Source organism: Centropristis striata, chromosome 24 (genome assembly GCF_030273125.1).
Source record: "Centropristis striata isolate RG_2023a ecotype Rhode Island chromosome 24, C.striata_1.0, whole genome shotgun sequence".
Taxonomy (NCBI): Eukaryota; Metazoa; Chordata; class Actinopteri; order Perciformes; family Serranidae; genus Centropristis; species Centropristis striata.
This window is the reverse complement of record NC_081540.1, coordinates 19135637-19157848: the sequence shown is the minus strand read 5'-3', so window position 1 is coordinate 19157848 and position 22212 is coordinate 19135637. Positions and strand designations below refer to the sequence as shown.

The 22212-nt window shown below is 40.2% G+C and overlaps 1 protein-coding gene across 3 annotated transcripts in view; it reads left to right on the top strand.

Annotated features, from left to right (window-relative positions):
• The first annotated feature begins 2497 nt into the window (after positions 1-2497).
• Positions 2498-22212, top strand: part of raph1b (Ras association (RalGDS/AF-6) and pleckstrin homology domains 1b) — a 58679-nt gene continuing 38964 nt past the window's right edge. For 2 of the 3 annotated variants that reach the window (XM_059327795.1, XM_059327792.1), the window contains exon 1: positions 2498-2751. The gene's annotated coding sequence lies outside the window, so the exon portion shown is untranslated. Of the gene's footprint in view, positions 2752-10881; positions 10987-22212 lie in introns of all 3 variants that reach the window. The other variant, XM_059327793.1, reaches the window with a different exon arrangement.

Below are 22212 nucleotides of genomic sequence, written 5' to 3'. Positions count from 1 at the left end.
ATAAAGCGCCCTCCAACGTGCCCTTCCAATGGAGAAAATGTGCTAAAGTGCCCGTTAGAGTACCTTTTAATAAAAAAAACAGGATAAAGTGCCCTCTAGAATGTCCTTCCAGCAGAGACAATGATGTTACGTGCCCTTTAGGATCCTCGTCCGATGGAGAAAACATGTTATATCACCCTCCAAGGTACCCTTTCAGTGGTAAAATGCCCTTTAGAGTGCCCTTCCAGTGGAGAATAAGTGATTGTGTGCCCTCTAGGGTGCACTCAAATGGAGAAAACGTGATAAAGTGCCTTCTTGAGTGCCCTTCTGTGTGATTGTGTGCCCTCTATGCTGCCTTTCCAGTGGAAAGTGCCATGTAAGCTGCCTTACATGCTAGAAAACGTCCTCCATGCTGGTGCCACTGCATGCAGCTGCTGCCCTTTTCATCCCTGCCCCTCAGATTTATTATTTTCTGCTGTGTAGTTACATGTTGCAGCCACAGCTGGAGGTGGAGTGAGTGACCAAAAGTGCAATGACATGGTGTACCATGTGTAAAGATTTACAGAACACAATGAGAAGCACCAAACCGGTTTGAACTGACATCTGTGTGACTGCTGAAGTGGCATTAGAAACTGCCTCTGTGCTGTTTAACCCATAAGAACCCACGGTGACACCCATGTAACAAACACTTTAAATATTCTAGAACAGGGGTCTCAAACTCAAATTACCTGGGGGCCGCTGGAGGCAGTATCAAAATGACCAAAAAATCTAAATTACTTAAAAAAGACACAAAAAAGACCGACAAAATGACTTAAAAAGACACAAAATGACCAAAAAAGACACAAAATTACTAAAAAAAAAGGACACAAAATGACAGAAAAAAACTAAATTACTTAAAAAAGACACAAAATTACTAAAAAAAGAGACAAAAAATGACCAAAAAAGACACAAAATTACCGAAAAAACACTAAATTACTTAAAAAAGACACTAAATTACTTTAAAAAGACACAAAATGACAAAAAAAAGACACAAAATGACAGAAAAAAAACTAAATTACTTAAAAAAGACACAAAAAAACAACACAAAATTACTAAAAAAAAGACACAGAATGACCAAAAAAACCCACATCATGAATATGTTCTGCGTGGTTCACTTGGTCTGTGATATATCCCCCATAACTTTCCTTTTTGGATAACTGGGTCTGGGTTCTTATGGGTTAAAACACTGACACAGTTAGGACACATCAGTGGGGAAAAATAGTACAAAACCAGCTTTTATGGTGTAGTATGAAAACACAAGCTTTGATTGTTTGATTAAATTAAAAATCCATGGAATGTATCCACAAAATGGGGTTGAGTTAAAGGTGCAATAACTTTCTTTGTCCACCAGATGGCAACCGAGCATTTATTTTACTACTGGAAAATAGCTGTTCAGCTCCAATCTTATATTAATTGCAACAATATATCACTTTGCTTCTGTGCTTTTTCCTGTTTTTAAAGGTTTCCCTGCCCAGAGCGGGGATTAGAGGCCATTAAAAGGGTAGAAAATATTTATTTTGTGTGGCAACACATAGTGACAGATTCACAGGATTTTGGAGTGGGGATTATAGCATTTCCAAAATGTTGCCTGTAATTCTGAGTCAGAAAATGGATGATGGGGGATTGACGGGTTAGTAATGCCATGTGTCCATATGGATAACACGCAATAATCTCCTAATCTGGAACAAGTCCCTTTTGTCTGGCGGTGGTGGCTTTAGGAGAGCATCAGCAAGAACCCCTGCAGAGCTCCAGCGGGGTTCAATCTGGCTGCACTCATTTTTCTATATTTTTAAAACATATTTTACCTCAATTTTTTTAAATAATTGTACGTATCTGAAAAGAGAAATACATAATTTATTTATAACATGACAATTACATTTTATTATTGTATTTTTAACCAATATTTAGAGATAATGTTAAAAAAAACATGACAGCAAAGATGATTACAAGCAGATCACATATATTATTTTCATCATCATAATCATCACCAATATTATTACTATTAATGCTGTTTTTATTATTATTGTATTTTTTAACAATATATATTTTTTTTAAAAAATCATAAAATAAGGTAAATAATACACAATATTTACATACAAGCACTTCGCAGATATCATTAATATTATTATTGACTGTTATTATTGTTATTGATTGATATTATTGTTATAATATTATTATCAACTGCCATGACTATTGGAAGCGAATGCTGCCTTCACTGTTCCTCCAAGACGCCTGCTTTCGTTGGCATCAATGTATTTTTGACAATTAATCATGAACAAACACTGTGTGAGAATGGGTCAATTTGTCAACTCAGGTAACACCGCTATGTATATATTTTCTAGAACCCCATGTTCATATCTGCCATTTAGCTAGGTCATTTCTCTTTTCCGCGACCAACTGTAATATAAGATATTTCCGACAGGCCGTGAAGGCAGCGCTGGATTCTGGGCTGGACAGGAAACGACGGAGACGCGCAGCGTGTCTCCTCCACAGCAGCTCCGGGAGAGAGGAGTGGGAAAGGAAAGGGAATGGGATTGTATATGTAGGCGAGACGGGCGACGTGTGAAAACATGAGGATAACGGGCAGTTTTTAACTAGATTCATCTTTTAAAACCAATAATTACATAAAACATCAGGTTTTTTTCCTTCCAGTCCTCCCTGAGGGCAGGGATATCTGCTCCCATTGGAGAACACAGGAGAGGAGAGGAGCCTCTTTGTGAATCCCATTTGACTGTAAGTGAAATTTTCATGACTATTCCTGTGTGTATTAAACCTCTAACACCTTTCTTAATGCCCTCCTTTTCTTTTTCTAACAAGTATGCTACCAGACAAAAAATGTAAATCATAAATAAATGACAATCCTAGATTGTGTCCTCGGGAAAGGAGACGAATGAGCCGCTATGTTGTAGCCTATGTTTACCACACTTTAAAAAAAACAAAAAAACAACAGCACTTAATATAAAGCAGACATTGTGAATGACCTGTTAGAAGAAGTGTGTGTTTGAATGGGGGGTTTGTGTGGACCCCCCTATGCGGCCATTGAACAATCCCTTTCTTGGGATTGAGAAAGGGCGTGCAGCGTTTGGGCCGACTGGGAAAAGAGCCGCAGCTTTCAATGGGAGAGGCAATTGAACGCGAGCCCATTGTTGTGTTGTAGTTGTTAGTTGTGTTGGCCAAGCCGAGCCCTTGATCTCTGCTGTTGCCGACAATTCATTTTCAACCCAATTTTCCTCCCCTGCATCTCCAGATGGAGAGCCTCCACCCTGTTCTGGAGGCTATCAGCTCCTGCTAATGCTCGATGCCTTTTGTCGTGCTAATGTTTGGATTTCACTGGTGCATTTTATTTCAAACATCATATTTTTGGTCTTTAAAATGTGTGTGGATGTGTGTTAGTGTGTGTGGGTTGAGCTGGTTATCCGCTGCCTCGCGCACTGCAGCTCGTGAACACTGTTTTAATTCCCTTTGTTGGATGCCGCCGCCGGGCACCACATTGGATAACATGTATCAGCCAGTTTGACCAGTGGCTATCATCACTTTCATGCTTAGCTTTAGCGCTAGCCTGGAGAATTAGCACAAGTCTGGAAAAAAACTGCGCAGTTTATTTGTTCATATAGCGTGTCAGTGGAGCCTGGTGGAAAAGTTTACACGTATTGTGTTTACATTCTGCTGTTGCTTTACTGCTAGAAATATACAGAGGCTCCCAAATAACCAAGAGAGGAGGAACCAAGTCCTTGTTTACAATAGAAAGTCTCAAGTCTTTGCACTCCTGAGTCCAGTCCCATGTTTAGACTGACAAGTCCTTAGGCAAGTCCAGAACCAGGACATTTAAGTCCCAAGTAAAGAACGACAAGGACCAAGGCAAGTCCAGAACCAGGACATTTAAGTCCCAAGTAAAGAACGACAAGGACCAAGTCAAGTCAAGGGTATGAAAAGGCAAGTCCAAAGTCACAACAGTCAGGTCCCAAGTAAGGACAAACAAGTCCCAAGGAGATTGAAATCCAAATTGAGGAGATTGAAGTCCTAAGTTAAGACTGGCATGTCCCAAGTTATATCCTGGGTCACGACCATCAAGTCCCAGGTCAAAACAGTGAAGTCCGAAGTAAGGACAAACAAGTCCCGAGTCAAGACAGTCAAGTCCAGGGTCAAGACGGACAAGCCCTAAGTCAAATTAGTCAAGTCCCAAGTAAGGAGAGACAAGTCCCAAAACAAGTATGAATTCAAGACATTTAAGTCCCAAAACAAGTCCCAAGTCAAGACGGACAAGCCCCAAGTCAAGACTTTCAAGTCCCAAGTATGGACTGAAGGGTCCCAAGTCAAAACAGGAGAGTCCCAAGAGAAGACCCAAGTCATAAACCTTGATTTTTAGAATAGAATAGAAATACTTTATTAATCCCCGCAAGGAAATTGTGTTCGTCACAGCTACTCCCAGACGACAAGTCAGACAGAAATGGCAAGAGAAGAGAAAAACATTTGAACACTATACATCTGGTCACATCAAAAGAGAAAAAACTTTAACACTATACACTTTAAAATTTAACACTATATACATGGTTTTAAGTCGTAAACAAGACAACAGCAGAGTTATAATGTATACAATTTACAAAAATCATGAGTGGTTTTTAACACTTTATTCATCTTCATAATTATTCCTTCATTAATTCATGGTTTTCTTGTGCAGTTTGTTTGGATGCTATCTAATTTATTCAATCAAATACATCTTGGGGATTAAGTGTCGACCTGCTGGGAATAAATAGCGTTAGTTGATTAAGGAAATGAATTATTTGTGGCAGATATATTTAAATCTTTGGGCTAGGTTTCCCTCTCAGGCATTAGACTTTGCTTGGACTCAGACATTAACACTGGAAAGATAATTCACTGACAGTGGGGTTCAAAGGTCATTTATACAGGGCCTGCACGCCGCACCACTGGCTGGCTGGCTACCATATGCTCCCAGTAAACATTCCCTGTGTATTATTTACTCTACCAGGGCCATGCAAGGACACTTTCTTCACTTTATCTCTTCTGTTTAGGGGTGAATACACAAAACAAACTTTAGAAAAAAGCCACTAAGAAGCCACTTGGCCCAGCCTTTATTCCCCACAGTGGCATTATAATAGGCTGTCTGTGTCCTTAAGGCACGCTTGATTTGCATCCACAAAGCACTAGACTAGAAGCACATTATTCTGGGCATGGAGACAGTGCAGCAACAATGCAGCCCATTCGCTTACAGTGCAGTCAATGGGATGAAAATAACGACTGGCCTTCTGGTCGCTTCCCCTCGGGCAGATGCCTTTAAGCTTGTCGTGTTTTTTTGCAAGAGGAAAATAGCAGGAGTTTGGAGTCAGATGTCACTAACTGTCTTAAAGGGGGACAGAAAATGAGTGAAGCTACAATGACATCTGGAAAACCCAGTTGTTTTGTCCCTTTTAGTATTGTTATTGTGTCTCTGCTTCCTGTCCTGGGTCTCATTATGAATGAAAGAACTTTTATTATCAGCTGGTTTTATAAAATGCAGGCAAAATAAGTGCTCTGTTTTTAATTTTGGATGCAACTTTTTGGTCTTTTATTTTTGGCTTGTGGCTGAATTGCAGCAGGATTGTTGCCATCATTGTTGTAGCAACATCACATAACTTGAGTTCAACAAGCGCCTGTTTGAGTATTATTATACAAGCAATGGTCAGGGTTGTGTTGTGAAAGCATTGGTGCAAACACAGAAGGAACTTAAAGGTAAAATTGAGTCAACTTGTGCTGCATATTTTGTTAAGTTGTGTCCTTACATTATCACAAATGTTTCCAACAATTTTTAAACCCAGAGAAATACATTTTTTAATCATGGCAATGGTGCATTTTAATATGGTCTCCTGTAAATGGCGTTAGATCCCCTTTGAGCATGCATCAATGTTGTGCTTGTCTGCCAGAAGCGGTCATAAATTGACTTATATCCATTTTAGCCATATTTTACAATACACTGCAAATATATGCAGTGGCTCAGCTCACAGCACATCTGAAACATCCTGTGTCTGCATAGCAGCATAGGAGAAACAGATTTTTATTTTTATTTTTTACATGAAACTGCTTTTTTTGGTGTTTTTACCAGCTTTAATCACCAGGTCCGTTTGTTTTGCAGAGGAGGAGCGCTCTGCGGATAATTCGGCTCCTGCTAAAAACTTCCTAAACGTCTGAATCTTAACATATCACAGAAGCAAGCTGAGCAGCAGTCTGCCAAACTGCTTTGAAGAAATGCTGATTTTTATGATGGAACTGCTTTTTGGGTGTTTTTATAAGTTTTAATCATCAGATCCATTTGTTTTGGAGAGGAGTAGACCTCTGCAGATAATTCGGCTCCTGCTAAAAACTTCCCCAGACTCCATTCTTGTTATTGTTTTGATCGAGAGACTTCATAGAGGCACGTAGAAAGTAGCAGTGAACATGCAGCTCATACAAGGTATTTACTCAGTAGACTTAATAGTCCTGAACTCGCTGCATTCAGGCAGTATGGTATATAGCTCAGTCATAAAAAGCTCAGTCATGGATTAAATTTCCAGCCACAGAGGTAAAACACATGTTAGAAGAGAGTGTGTCATTCCACTGCTCCTGTTTAAAGGCACATGTAAGGAATTTTTCACCGTCAGCTTTCTGTCTCGAGGCTATTGAAAAGAGAGCCTGGGGAGAGAGGGGATATATTTTGGAAGAGCTCAAAATACATAACCAGAAACATGGTTTTCTCATTCATCCACTCTGTTTTGTTTTGCCAGAAGTAGAAGGGAAGAAAAAAAAAAAAGCCCTTCTGCTTTCTTCGCTCCATCTCTCTGCTGCCTTTCATCCTTTCTCTGTGTACGCTTGATTTCCTTTGGATGTAGTTGATTAGATGAGAAAAACAGTTGTCAAATAAATTTTGGGCTTGAGGAATGATCCCACGAGACTCTGTGCGCTAGGGAAGACAGATCTGAAAGCTATTCTTAGTTTGTGTGTAAGCATCTCCTGTCTGTCCGTCTGTCAGCACTTTACTGGCTCTGTCGTGCGAGTTGCGAAGGCCATGTCTGACCTCCGCCCATCCATCCACCCATGTCCCTGGGCAGAAGTCTGCTCTGCACAAAGGCTCCAGAGACCAAGTTGTGGGGGGTGGCCATGGTGGTTGGTGTAAGTTTACCAAGGTTGTGTTACAGCCGGGGGGTGCAGGTGGGTGAAGGAGGGCAGAGGGGGAGGATGGCACTTCAAACACAGCCTTCGACACCCTGATGAAGAGCCAGAGGGGAGAGTGTTACCTGATACCTCTACTGATAGGTGGCTTTGCTTAGGGAGTTGTGAAAAACCTGCAAAATGCCACCAGCTGCATCACACCCAGCTCCTCCGCCATGCCAAACGAGCTGCCAGACAAGATGCCACATTCTGGGTGTGTTGTATGAGCGAGGAAGTGTCGATGTGTCATTCCACCTGGGCGTGTCCCCCCTCTGGTCCCAGGCACGTGGTCCCGGCCTCTAAAGGGCCTTGTTCTGGTAACATTCTGCTGACCTTTGGTGGCAGCTGCCCCTGCCATTTGGAAACAAAGACAAATGGCTAACCAGCCCGCCCGTAGCCTGCCAAACCTCTACGGTTTCAGATAGAGCTGCTCTTCCTGTTGGCCTTTACTTACAGACTTGTATCAGCGCCGTCTATGGCAGGAAATTAATTGTTTGAGGTCCACATGCAGCCCTTTGAACAGTAGCAACCCTGTAATTGTTTTCACCTTGTGAGTCTGTAGGATACACCTACTATAGTGGGAAATAGTATGGGAGCGCAGAGAGAATCCATTTCGATTTCAACTCTTTTGGAACTGAGGTTGTGCTTTGCCAGGTGTTTATACTTCTGTGTGTTTGTGGCCAGGTTTTTTTGGTGTGTAGTTAAGATCCAAATGAAGTCTCAAAGATGTGTGTCGTCCAAGCAACAGCACTGGAAGTAACGGGGTAGATAGAGAGTTCTGCCTTTGACGAAATAAATTCTAAGTCAACGAACACTTGTCCATACAATGTCGGTCACAGAAATCTTAGTGGAAAAAGGGCAAAACGAGTCCACTGATTGGCTGAGCAGAAAGAGGCAAGGCCAGAATCCGTTCTATCACTGGTGTATGAAACAGTCTTCCGAGTGTACAGGTGTGTGTCATTGCCTAATTGGACAACCTGCTTAAATTCAGCGCCGCAATTTCGAAACCAGTTCACCACATGGATGTGGCTTTGGTGTCGGCACTCTTCTACTTATTTGTGGTAATGGAAGAAGACGCTCTAAGGTTGAATCTCCACGATTTAGCAAGTAAAAGCCACAAAGTAGATTAAGCCTGAATATTTCACTGATCCTGGCTCAATTTGGCTGCTACTTAGTTTTATAAAAGCAGCGTCGCATAACTCACCATGGATATGTTTTCTGTGATTTTTTTTAAAATTTTATTTTACAGTACAGTACAATAACAGTTATTTATAACTAACAATAACGGATAATAGCGGACTGTCGGTTCCTGTTAACCCAATAAACATGTATAACTTTCTGAATGGCATAGCTACGTATATTTTGCACATAGTACATCATCATCTGACGCATATGAATTAACAATGAATAACTTCAGCAACAATAAACTGGCAATGTATCAAGATTATCATTTAGCTAAATACACTGGCATTTGTTTATGCATATGTTTTTGCTTGACTTTGAACACAAGTTTTGTAAATTATGTGATAACAAATAAACAGTGTAAACTGAAAATACTTATATATTTAAATTCATATTGCGCCGCCAACGCCGCAGTTTCTTCGCTAGCCATTTTTTAAATCTCCAGGTAGGCCGGTGTGCGCAATGCTTTATGGGTACTCGGGGCACACGGAGGATACACACATGCATCCAAAAGAAGGACTCTGTCTTTTGGAGGATCCAGGACACTGGGACAGTCCGACGGCGGGTGTTGATGACGTAGTATCCTTCAAATTCAGCCGTTTGAGGATCCTCGACTTTGGGATACAGCCACTGTCATGTCACTTTGCCAGTGTGTCATCAACATGAAAATGAAGGCTGGGTTTGAAGATTGGTGTGGTCTGGGCAACGGAAGTAAGGAGATAGGAGGTAGAGGAGGAGCCACTGACCCGACTGTAGTGCTGCAACCTTGCAAGATGAGCTCTAGTTTTTTTCTGATGATTGATTTCTGTTCCTTGGCAAAGAGAATGGTCTGCAAGAAGCTGTGGGACCTTAAAAGCACACAGTGTTAGTCTTTAATGTGGAAGGTACAGAGATCCAAAGGTGTGTCTTCCTGTACCATCACAATGTATGGATGGACAATGCAGCTACTACTCTGCGGCTGCACTGCTGATTGGAATAGGCAGAAGGAGGGCACACTCCTCTCTTTCCAGGGCGATACATGATCTTCAGTGGGTGCACTCAAGCGCATACAGGCACACACACACACATACCGGTATATAAAGACAACTAGAGTTGGAGAACTACAATTGGATGTCTTTGCCATGTCAGTTTTCATGTCTGTGTCATCGGGTGAAATGTTTTCTCCCAAAACGTCTTTCTTTCACAGAGTATACATTTTTAGTATGGGTCAGTCCTGGTGGGAGCTACACTCTTTAACCCTTTGATGCACAACATGGGTCTAAAGTGACCCGACAGAGTTTTTATGTTCTATATCTTTGCAATAAATTAATTTCATCATTCAGTATTCCAGGTTTTGCTCAATTAGTTTATTTTTGGTCATCATACATCCAAATTTTATGTTTCCCTTTATTCATTTTTTTAAATAAAATACCTTTTGTGTCACTACTCTAATGCACAGCATATCCATTTTTTAGCTAAGTAGCTTGCTAAGCTAACTACTTGGCTAACTTCTTGGCTAAGTATTTAGCAAAATAGCTTGCTAAGCTAACTACTAAGCTAACTTTTTGGCTAAGTAGCTTGCTAAGCTAACTACTAAGCTAACTTCTTGGCTAAGTATTTAGCAAAATAGCTTGCTAAGCTAACTACTAAGCTAACTTTTTGGCTAAGTAGCTTGCTAAGCTTACTACTTAGCTAACTTCTTGGCTAATAATACAAAAACGTTTTTTCTTCATAAAGTATGAGAGGCAAAATGGAAATAATGATCTGTTGTTATCAAAAACAAGATATTTAAAGAATACTTGGAACATTCAATCATAAAATAAGTTGATATTAAAAGATAGAGCACAGAAACACACAGCAGCATTAAATAATATGGGAAATTAATGCGGGTCATTTTTGACCATGTTGTGCATAAGAAGGGGTGTCAATATGTTGTGCATCAAAGGGTTAAGGAAAATTTAGATATGTTTACATTTGCTGGATATTAATAATACATATATTTCCAGTGTGTTCCAGGTTTTTATGATGAATTCTTGTAATTATCCCTCAATCTGCCTTTTCTACCATCCCACATTTCCCAGATGACCTTTCACCAACCATTAGAGAACAGGTGTGTATGTGTTTCACCTAGCTGCGGGTTATAACGTGGAGTAAGTGTGACAAAAAGGGATCGTTTCACCACTTACCGACTTCAAAACGTGTCTTGTAGTGGCTGCATCGCATTCCGGTCTTTTGAGGCTCCTGTAATATGATCCGTTTTATCCTTAAAAGCATGTTTTAAAGGAGAGATTCTTCTATCCGATATCCCTAATCGGGGCTTAATGCACCTTCTGAACTACAAAACTGCCCGTCTTTATCTCCCTCCACTTCTTCCGTGACCTATTTTCCAGTAGTTTATCTAATCTGCTATGATACATTATTGTGCATTCATTAATTGTCCCTTTTGTGTGCTGCCTCTGTCACCGTACAGTGTGTTTAAGCAGCTTAGGCAGCTATTAATCAGTGTGACTTTGACAATGGCAGGTGGCTGATTCTCACTGCTGGGCTGCCGATGAGGACCCCCCGCCCCTCCTCCTCCTCCTGCTCTACTGTATTACAGATGGTCTGACCCATTCACTGTTGCAGGAGGTCAGTCTTTGTTCACTTGAAAGTTCACGTGACAGGAAACGGGGGGCCCTGTAATTATTGTGTCTTTTGTGAGACCGTCCCGAATGTTATTCTCTATCACATGCAGTCAGCGTGATCAACACCTGTGACAGCCACAAAGCCCTGAGGCCCTTTGCTGCAAAGTAAACTAATGAATATAGGATATGAATATTTAAAGGGGTCGTATTGTGTGTTTTATCAGGTTCATACTGATGTGATTTGGGTTTGTACTAGAATGTGTTTTCTAGTAGTGCTTTAAAGCTGAAAAAAAATTAATTATTCTCATTCTGCCTGTCCGAAACACACTTTCAGCATCTGTGTCTTTTAAGTGAGTTTTTTTTCATATATCTACTTTAACCTTGTGAAACGTATGCCGTTTAAAACACATGGTTAAAGTTGTGAAGTGTTAAGTTAAGGCACCAAACTACTCTGTTAAGTTTGGAAAAAAGATCTTGGTTTGGGTAAAATAAAAAGTGCTTCTTAACATGACTACATCAAGTTAAGTTCTGTATTTTTTTGCATACTCCCATCACAGACTTTGTCGCTCTTTATAGAATGACACCTGACTGCTCCTTTTATTCGTTTTTGTAGGTAAAAAAACTTTATTGTGAACTTCAGTTTCATACAGTCGTTTTGTCGCCCTGAAACTGATCTTAGCAAATTGTGAAGTTGTGTTAAGTTAAGGCACAAAACTACTCTACGTCAAGTTAATGTTGTTATCTTAATAAATTTAAGATAAAAACATTTACTTTTGGTGTCAACGATAACACAAACAATCACAACTCCTGCATGAAAGTCCTGTGTTTTTCCAAATACTCCCATCACAGACTTTGTCGCTCTTTATAGAACCTGCGCTTGTGGGTAATATACAAATTATATTAGTTTTCGTAGATAAATGTCAAACAAATGTAAATGTGTTTTTCTTTAATATCAGTTTCATGCAGTCGGGTTATCGCCCTGAAACTGATCTTAGCATCCAAAGTTGGAAAAGGGAATCTCATCCCAGTGGGAATTCTCAGCTAGAATTCCAGCAGCTGCATCAGGTATCACGGCGAGTTGAAAACAGGCAGTGATTTATGGTGTCTTGTTTCTTTCTTTACTCCACCTGCCTATGTAATCCACCACAAAGTCCAGTTAAAGCTCCACCACAACAGCCCAAGATGGGTTGATGGATGGGGGGCGGCCTGTCTGCGTGGATTGAGCCGGGCCATGGATAATGGCTCTTTGACATGGAGAGAACACAAAATGCTTAAGGCAAGCAGGAGTGCTTCAGAGAGAGTAAGAGCACACAAAGTGCTAACTCAGAGGAAATATACATGTGCAGTCTGGCTGTTGGATAAAAAATCCGCATTATTGACCGGGTGATGTATGATCTGTCTGGTGTAAGATGTATTTACAGAACCAGAGAGTGGATTTATTTCCTACTCTGTGCATTGCTTTGCATTTCATCAAATGAAGTGCCCAGTTCTTTGCAGCAGATCATGCGATGTTAGCCTGGGATAAACATCAGCACGGCCAGTTCCTGTGTCCTCTCTGCTCCCAAACTGATCAGAGTTCAGTTCGTTCTCATGAAACCAGAACAGCAGTGTGTGTGTGTGTGTGTGTGTGTTTATGTGGGCCTGGTTGATAGTGTTTGTTTGCAGACTCCCAGTCCGTCATACGAACCAAGGTTATTATAGTTAACGAAAACTAACGAAATAACGAAAACTACAATGGAAAAAAACATTTTCGTTAACTGAAATAAAAATAAAAACTAGAGTTTTTAAAAAAACGATAACTAACTGAAACTGTATTTTGTGGTTACAAAACTAACTAAAACTTACTAAAATTATAGTGAAAATGTCCTTAGTTTTCGGGTTTTTTTCAACTTTTTTCATTCATAATTCAGTGTATTTATTTGAACATGCAACACATGGTGAATATGTTTACTGAGACTGGGATGTTTACACTAGAACCACAATTCAAAACACCCAGAACTGTAAGAGTTAATAACCTTATTGGGGCTGAGATGATAAACCAAAGGAAATAAAGGAAACCTTTATTATGGCCTCTTTGAATCACGCACCCAACAAATACCCCATTACAAAATAACTAAAACTAATAAAAACTAAGCATTTTCAAAAAATAAAAACTAAACTAAAACTAGAAAACTCACTCTAAAAACTAACTAAAACTAACTGAATTTGAAAACAAAAATTCAAAACAAAATTAAAACTAAAACTAATGAAAAATCCAAAACTATTATAACCTTGATACGAACACACATGCAAGCAAAGCGAGCTACAGTGTTTTCCCTCACCCCCCTGTGAAATGCCTGCCTCTCAGCCCAAAATGTTTATGCTTGTACAGTTGCTTTCTAATCATTGACCTCTGGGTTACATTCCAGGCAAATCCACCGAGGATTCAGTGTTATATACCACTTAGAATACACTAACAATTGTGGCATTATGAGACTACCAGAGAAAGTTAAGGATCTAGTTCCAGTGATTATAGTGTCCTTAGGTTAGCATCACATTGTGTTGGGGATGTCATGTTTGTGTGTGGTTAGAGAAGCAGCAGCGCATGCTTAAATCATCGAAACAAACAAATATCTTGCATAGCAAATAGATTCCAGACCTGGATTTCTCATGCTCTTGAATACATACACTGAAATGAAAACAGGCATTCATTATTTAAACCGTTTCAAGTGTTCAGTTCAAGCCACAAACTAGCAGTACACCCAAAACTGGGGCTTGTTTTGCCATTAAATATGCACTGTAGCCTACTTTTCCACCCTTCTGACTTTAACTACGCTCTCACCCATAATCATGAACCCCAGCTCATGTCTGTTTGAAGTAGCTACACTATCCAGGCGGTACTTGGGGGTGCGGTGAAACCTCAAGGAAGGGAAAAGAGGAGGTTGGAAAGTAGCCTGCCCGTCACCAGTGACTCCACAACTCTGCCAAAAAGACTCGGGGAAAGCCGAAGAACACCTGTGAGGACGAGGGTGAAACATGTAACATGGTGAGAGGAGAGACGTATCTCATGGAGGATGCAGGAGAATGAGGGAGAGGTTTATAAGAACCAGTAAAATGTCCTTGGGTGCAGCTGATGTCATGCGAAATAAGTCGACTGGAAACACTGAGGTCATTCTTCGTTTTCCTTCCAAAGTCTGGAAGTCACACTCTTTTTTTTTCTCACAACACTGCATTTACTGTACAGCCGGCTGTTGGCACGCTGCTCCATTTTTTTTCTTTTTTTACACCAGAGTTCATGTAGGACACTGAAGGAATCTGGAGTTTCAGGCAGTGACCTACAACGCGGAGAGAAGTGAAAACAGCCGTGGTGGAAGCGGATTGACACATTTTTTTTTTGCAAGAGAATCCCCTGACAGTCACTCAAACCTGCAGGCTTAATCTCACAAAATAGCACTGTGTGTGTGCTTGCCTCTTGCCAAATCTCATTGACTAATACCCTGGCAGCTCTGCGAGTGAGCCCGAGCCTCCATTCAATGAGTCTCTGGGTTAAGTTAGTGGCTGAGTAGCTTGCTAATCTCTCTCTGCTCCGCTGATCTTCACTCTCGAGTGATTCCTGATTATTTCGGCCCCACGTGCCACACAGGCAACTCTACCCGGCGACTGAATCTGAAGATCTGCCCCCGAGTTTGGCACCATGACCGGCTTTTAGGCCACTGGGAGGGTCACTGGCATATCTGAGGTCAGTCAGCTTGACCCCTCACCCTACACTGCTGTCAGTGATCGCCCTCGAGAGATTATTGGGATGAAACCGTGTAAATGAGAAGAGAGATCAGCTGCGAGGAAGCTGACGTCGATTTCTTTTGCAGTTAAAATGAAACCAGTGCACACAAAGGACTGTTCTGATCCAACACAAGACGTCCAAATGTGTCCTAACACAAGAGGCATTTAATCATGTAACTCTGTATGTGTGTGTTACATTACCCATAAACCCCACTGGCAGCCAGCCAGCCAGTGGGACCTCCATCAGATCCCACTGGCCATCGTGGGAACATTCCTGACGCAGCATTATTCCATAATTCCCACCATGTGTGGTTTTTCCAGAGCGGAGCGCTGGCCTGTACGGACCGTGGAGAATCCCACTGAGGAGAGGAGATCAGCTCCTTGTAATCGCTACCAGACATCACTGTGTGCGAGAGGGAAGAGTAAAAGTAAATGATAGTGGAAGGTCAATTCAATAACACCTCGACCATGAGTTTATAAAGAGAGCAGGTTGTTTGGCCTCGGTACAGAGACTCGCTTGTCATGGTTCAGGCTGTCCTTACAAACAGTTTTTATGAGATGGTGAAAAGAAATGTACTGGTATTTGTTGGTAACCCACGAAGCAAGTTTTTCTTAAAAGCTACATAGGACACAGCCGGGTGGGTGGTGAATGGGTCAAACCACTGGTCTTTCAACCAGGAGGCCACTATTTGTGTCGCTTTGCTGGCAGTTATGACTGGAAATAGTTTTTTAAAGCTTTTTTCCTAACCCAAAGGTAGGGATTTTGGTGCCCAAACAATAACCAATTGGCAGCATTCACAACGTATTTGAAACGGTGATGGTCATGTGTCAACAATGTGTTGAACACATCACAACAAATACGAGACATGCTGCAAAAGTTTTCATAGGAAATCATGCAAATCCCTTTACGAGAATGATGTAACAATGAGGATCCAGTTACAGTGATTAAAGTGTCCTTAGGTTAGCATCACATTGTGTTGGGGATGTCATGTTTGGCCTTGGTACAGAGGCTCATTCGTCATGCTTCAGGTTGTCCTTACAAACAATTTGTCTGAATTAATGAAAAGAAATGTACTGGAATTTGTTGGAAAACCATGAAGCAACATAATCTTTCAACCATGAAACCTGTATTGGTGTCACTTTGTTGGGTGTTAGGAATGGGAATTGTTTGTCTTCTTTCCTAACCTTAAGGAAGCAATTTTGGTGCCCAAACATAACCATGTTGCAGCATTAACAATGTATTTAAAACGCAGATTGTCATGTTGCAACAAATCATGCTGCAAACGTTTCCATAGGAAATCATGCAAGTCCCACAAGAATACGTTATATGTGACAAACTGGAACTTTATTGTGTTGGAATTAATTACAGATAACTCATCTGGCAGTCATTTGCCCCAAAGACGGTCAATATTGAAATCCCAATTTGACCTTCACGTATTTGAAGTGATTTGTACTGCAGAGGTCAGGCTGTGCAGCACTGGAAGCTTCTATGAGTTGCACTTGGTCTTAAAGCAATACGCTGATCAATACTAATGCACCTTTCCCAGCGAGGGTCGGCTTTGTAGCGAGCCATCAATCAGCCGACTGATGGTTTACCTCAGTGCCCTTACAAGAATGCTCAGGGTCACGGCGAAAGCCTTATCTTGTTGTGAAAGCAGATTAAGATGCTGTTTGGCGGTTCTGATCGATAAATCTCTCTGATGCCAGCCATTGTTTTCAGATTGTTGGGGCGTGTATCAATTTGGTGTTGTGCATCAGAGATTATAGCGTTAAATGGGCTTCCTAAAACACAGTGAAGAAATATAACATGTTTTCAGATGCTATCTTATCAGGCAACACAAGAATGAGTGGAATGCATCTAATCATTAATCTTAAATCTCTGTTAAATGGCGTCTGCTTTTTTAATGCGGGTATATAGTCAAGAACAGTCTGTTTATGAGATTATAATTTTAAATTCTAAGTAGTTCAGTTATCTCAAAATTCATTCATACCAGGATTATATTAAGAAATGTGTTAATTTAACACTTTTTTAGGATGTATGATAACTAAAAAATAGTCTGATAATGAGAAAATGTATATTCTTATGTATTATTTCATATTTATTATGCGCGAAGGTCGTCCAAATGACCTAAAATGATGCTAAATTATCGTAACATCTTTTATTTCTCAACATTGCGATAAAAAAATATAGAAAAACATATAATGTATGCATTCATATGTACCATCATTTAGCCCTGAATATACATTTTAATGGTATTGAATTTATTGCCCAGCCCTACGAAGACCCAGATTGAATTGTAAAGCCGAAAGGACAAAATATCCATTTTTAAAAATAAAAGTATTTCTTACTTTTTCGTTGTTGTTTTAGCCATCATTCCTATCATTTATGTTAATTATGTTGCTGTTGAATGAGTCAGAAATTGTTTTAAGTGGATTGGACACAAATGACCTTTACCCTGTCCATTTATTATGATCTGTGCTAACATTGATCCAGGATATCAGATTTCCCTTTGTGTGAGTTTATTTTGTAATCTCATGAAGTCGAAATTCTACAGTAGATGAAACGTTCTGGTGTGTTTACTTAAAATGAAGCTTTTTCTGGTGGTGTTTATTGGATTATAACAGTATAACCTTTCCAAAGGTGTAATCCCTGTGAATGAATAACAGTATGAGGGGTATATTTTCTTTGAGTAGGAGTGCCTCAGGGGCATAATGTACACTCATCCAGCTAGTTAATGTTGTGTGTCATGCTGAGTAATAAAGACACTGTGTGGTGGCTTGTGTGCCGTTCTTTAATGTCAGTTTGAGAGCAGTCTGTTATGTGGTCATGTGAAACCCTCATTACAGTACATGTCTTTATATGACTAGTCTATCACGCTAAATTCTCATCCCAGGAAGTGCTCAGAAGTCCCATATTTGGGACTTTCAGTCCCGTATAACCCTTCCCGGTGCCTGCTGACTCACTCGCTGTACTTCCCCTGCAACAGTCCCGTCTTTCTTTCCCCCGCTGTGACATCATCATCACCCCTGCTCGCTCAGTGCCTTGCCCTCCTTCCCACTTCCTGCCCCGACAGGAAATGAGCTGTCCCGAAGGATTACTGTTAATGGTTGGAAGTGTGGGTGGACAAGGACACACCTGTGTCCACCATATAGGACCCTGTGTTTCCCCTTGGTCTGTTGTTGATGTGGGGCACCAATCTAGGCCACATAAAAAGGCTACTGAAGGTAACTGTTGTCAAGGCACAGGGCACCTATTGGGTGTTTTTTATGGTGCCAAAGGACTCTCAGCCAAGATATTGTTTCCTGTCATATTGCTGCTTTACAGAGATGAGTGACACAATAATTCCACTATTGGCTAGCAGCATTGGTGTATTTTTTTAACCCAATCCTTGCTAAACTTACATCTGTTTTCGGGTATAATATCAGGTGATGCATGAACAAATACAGCATTTTGATTGTGCATACTGGCCTGATTTTGATGAAACTTGTAAGGGTGGAGCATGGGCCAAGGGAGAACCCAGTGGTTTGAATTACGGGGCAGATACATGAACTAACTTTCAATATTTGTCACAAATTTGCTGCTTTAACGTATCCTGAATGTAACGTGAATGCCAAGAGCAACACACTTATTTTGCTCTTGGTCCCCACACTAGAAATCTCTTCTTTGTAGTGTTTGTCATGTTGTTTCTCTCAGAAATCCCTGGAATAGCCACGGAATCACTCACATTTCCGTGAAACTGACACGGATTTCGCTACAATGCAAGTTAATGACAGTCATATCTCGTGGCTATTGGTTTGTTCCAAGTCACGTGACTTTCGGACAGTTCTCTCATTTTTAGTGAAAAATCAATATTTTGACTTAGTTTCTGCATAAAAATGGATTTTGATTACATTTCTAGCGAGAAATATATGTTTTATTTTCTAAATCTTCACCCAGTGAATGTACATAATCACTTTGTATGTTGGAATAGCCACGGGATATGACTGTCATTAACTTGCATTGTAGCGAAATCCGTGTCAGTTTCACGGAAATTTGAGCGATTTTCACGGATTTCTGTGAGACCATGTTGGTTGTTTCCACATGATAGCATTGACAATATTCTGTATATTGTGGTACAGTGGAAGGAAGTAGAGACATGTCATTTATCTTTATATACAGTTTGTGACTGGAATTATAGCTAATTTTCATAACTGATTTATCTGCCAATTGTTTTTGCTGAGTAATCATTTGGTCTGTATGTCTTGAAATGTCTTTTTTTGTCAGTCCAAAACCAAAAGTTACTCACTTTAATATGATATAAAATAGAAAAAAAGACTAAAAACAGCATAGTCTGCAATTTTACATGAAAAATGAGTAAAAGAAATTGTTTGCAAGTTCGAAAAAAATGTTGGTACACGTTTCATGTTTTACCGGATCCATTTCTTTTGCTTTTTTTTCTCACACAAATCCCAGAAGCATCTTCTTTGTTGTTTCCACATGATAGCTGGGACCATAATTGCGATGTTTTGTCTTAATTTTGGTACAGTGGAAGGAAGTGGAGACATGTAATTTATCTTTATATACAGTTTGTAGCTGCTAATCTTCATAAGTGATTTATCTGCCAATTAATTAATTAATTGCTTAGAAAAAAACATAAGTAGAAGATTATGTCTTTAAATGTCTAAAAATCTTCTTTCACCTGTCCAAAACCCAAAGATACTCACTTTAATATGATATTAAATAGAAAAAAACAGGAAATCTATGTATTTTAAATAATAAAAACAGTATTTTTACATGAAAAAAATAGCAGATTGACATTCTGACTCTTTTTCTCTATTGAGATTATTCTTTGCAGCTTTATTCAACATTACGACTTAAGTTTGTGAACACACTAGGGCTGGGCGATATGGCCCTAAAAGTATATCACGATATTTCAGGCTATTTTTGCGATAACGATATTCTTGACGATATTTCGAAATACTTAAAAAGATATAGAAAATATGATTTTTTTTTAGTCTGTATAAATAAATAAAAATCTAAAATGTAGTTTGAAGTGCAAATTTCAACAGTTGCCAAATACAAAAAAAATTACTCTTTACTCTTGAGTATGAGCAAATAATAAAAATAACCATTTAGGGTTTCCGGGGGCATATTTTAATGACATTTTGTAAAGGAGAATAAAGGTCCTTGTATGTTTTATTTAAGGCATCTTATTTTGGTAGTCTTTTAGTAAGTTCTGTGGTGGATTCTGTTAACACACCGTGCTCTTATTTTGAAAGCTGCATGTGTTTAGCGACAGAGACTAAGTAGCTTTTTGTGATTAAAACAACTTTAACCACGACACCAAGAAGTAGGAATGTTGCCAATATCATGATATGCATTTTTTTTTTTAACCATAAATAAAAAAATACCGATATTATCGTGAACGATACGATATGACACACCCCTAGAACACACATGTTTTTCTTCACGCTTGTGAAGAAAACTTTCCAATTCAGGAAATGTGACATCCAAGGAGCATGTGAATGCATCATTGGCCTTGGTGGAGAGTTTAGATAGGAAACAGATTTGAGTCTTTTTGAGATAAAATATTTTGCTCTCTATATTTGCACAACTGTTGCTCTGTGATCACAAGTCTGTCATGTTTGTCTGTGCATGTGCCGCAGCTCTGCCTTTGTTTTTTCTGCACCGGAGCAGCTGCCTGCCGGCCCCTGTGCTGTTGTGACTGCAGCAACTGTGTTCCCTGCAGCTGCACCAATCCATGTGTCACTGCCACACCTGTTCAATGGCCTTGTGTTGACTGAGTGATATCACACGTTAACTGTGTGCAAATTACGTGGGGGTGGGGTGACCTGTAATCCGAGAAGGCAATTGTGTGTTATTGACACACATTTATGCGTGACGTGCACATGCACAGGCAAGCTCTCTGACGCTCGCAAGAAGTAACTGTGAAAACAGGCACTTTCTGCTAGAGGAGGGCCACATGCTGAGGCTGAACAACAGTTGGTGTGTAGAGAGAACAGCTGAGGCCAGCGGGAAAAGCTTCCTAGTAGGCAGCAACAACATCAGCTGCCTAGCTCCCCTACACACACAGTAAATACCCACTGTGACTAAATCATAGCGTTTATATTTCCCGGCCAGCTCAGCATGTTACAACCAACAGGATTATATTCTATGACCAGACTATGATTCAGCATGGGATTGTTTTAGATAAAATAAGGTTAGGCTGGTTTGAGTCAGCACTGATGTAGATGATTCGCTAAAATGTTGCTGGTGAGTCACGGTCAACACACCAAGTAAGAGTTTTGACAAGGTTTGTGCCCTGACTCATGCTGTGAAATGATTAGCCTGTAGTGGTTGCCATGCTTATTAGCTGGGCTGCGTGTGTGGGTCTGAAAGGCTTTGTAGTGGAGTGAAGAAGGCCTCCGCAGCTCAAATGTCACATTCTTAATCTCGCAGTAATGATGAAGAGAGTTTATAATGAAGGGAGAACTGCGCTTGATTGCTTTCAGAGCTTTGCGATAAGTGTCTTTCTGGCTGTGCGTGTCATTTTTGTCTGTGCGTAGTTAAGTCTCTCTCTCAAGCACACTCCATAGTTAATCCTCTGCATTCTTGTGACAGTGAAATGGGTCTGCCGGCTGCCAGGTCTCTGAATTCTCCTGCAGTGCAGTGAGAATAAACGCAGTCGCTCTAGTAGTTTGGAATTTCACCAGCAGGGCTGGGCCGATGGACGCTGCCAATCATTAAGGCCAATATTGTGATTTAAAACTGTCCACACCAACACCAGGGTGCAGGTTTATGACATTCATTGCCTGCTTAACATTTCTGATTTATTAACCGTGCTGAACGGAACTAAATGTGGAGTGGATGGCTGTCACCTTTTTTACCCAAAATCAGGGTTGAATCCAAAGAAAAGCAAATCCTAAGGAAAAATTGGAGGACTTGGTTCTTGTGTGTGCATTAAAACACAAATTAAAAATGCATTGAGTGTTCTTGGAAAACAGGGGAGAAGGCAGGAGGCAATTTTTGTTATGTGACTCTTTTGCTGAGGATTACAGGTTTTAATATTTTTCACAGTATTTGATGAATCTAGCTCCACATTCCACACGCTCTCTTGTCCTCTCCTCTCATGTCTGTGTAAACAGCCTGCAGTTGTGTCAAGGTTTTTGCTGAGTTTTGTTCATGTGATTGTTAATCTCCGACAAGTCATTTGTTGCTTGCAGAATTAATTGATTTTAACAGTATTTGGTTAAAGCAAACTGTTTATTTTGGGCAATTTTTAAATAGGAGATGTAGAAATTGATTTTGATTGTTTTTTAAAGGTTTCAGTTACAGTGGCATTTTTGGGCCCATATAATTTGATCAGTTTTGATCACCGTCCATCTTGATTTTTCTACTGTGAACATACACCTACCAGCCACTTTATTAGGTACACCAGTACAGTGTAAAACAATCTAATCCAACAGCTCTGACATGAATTCTACCTCTATC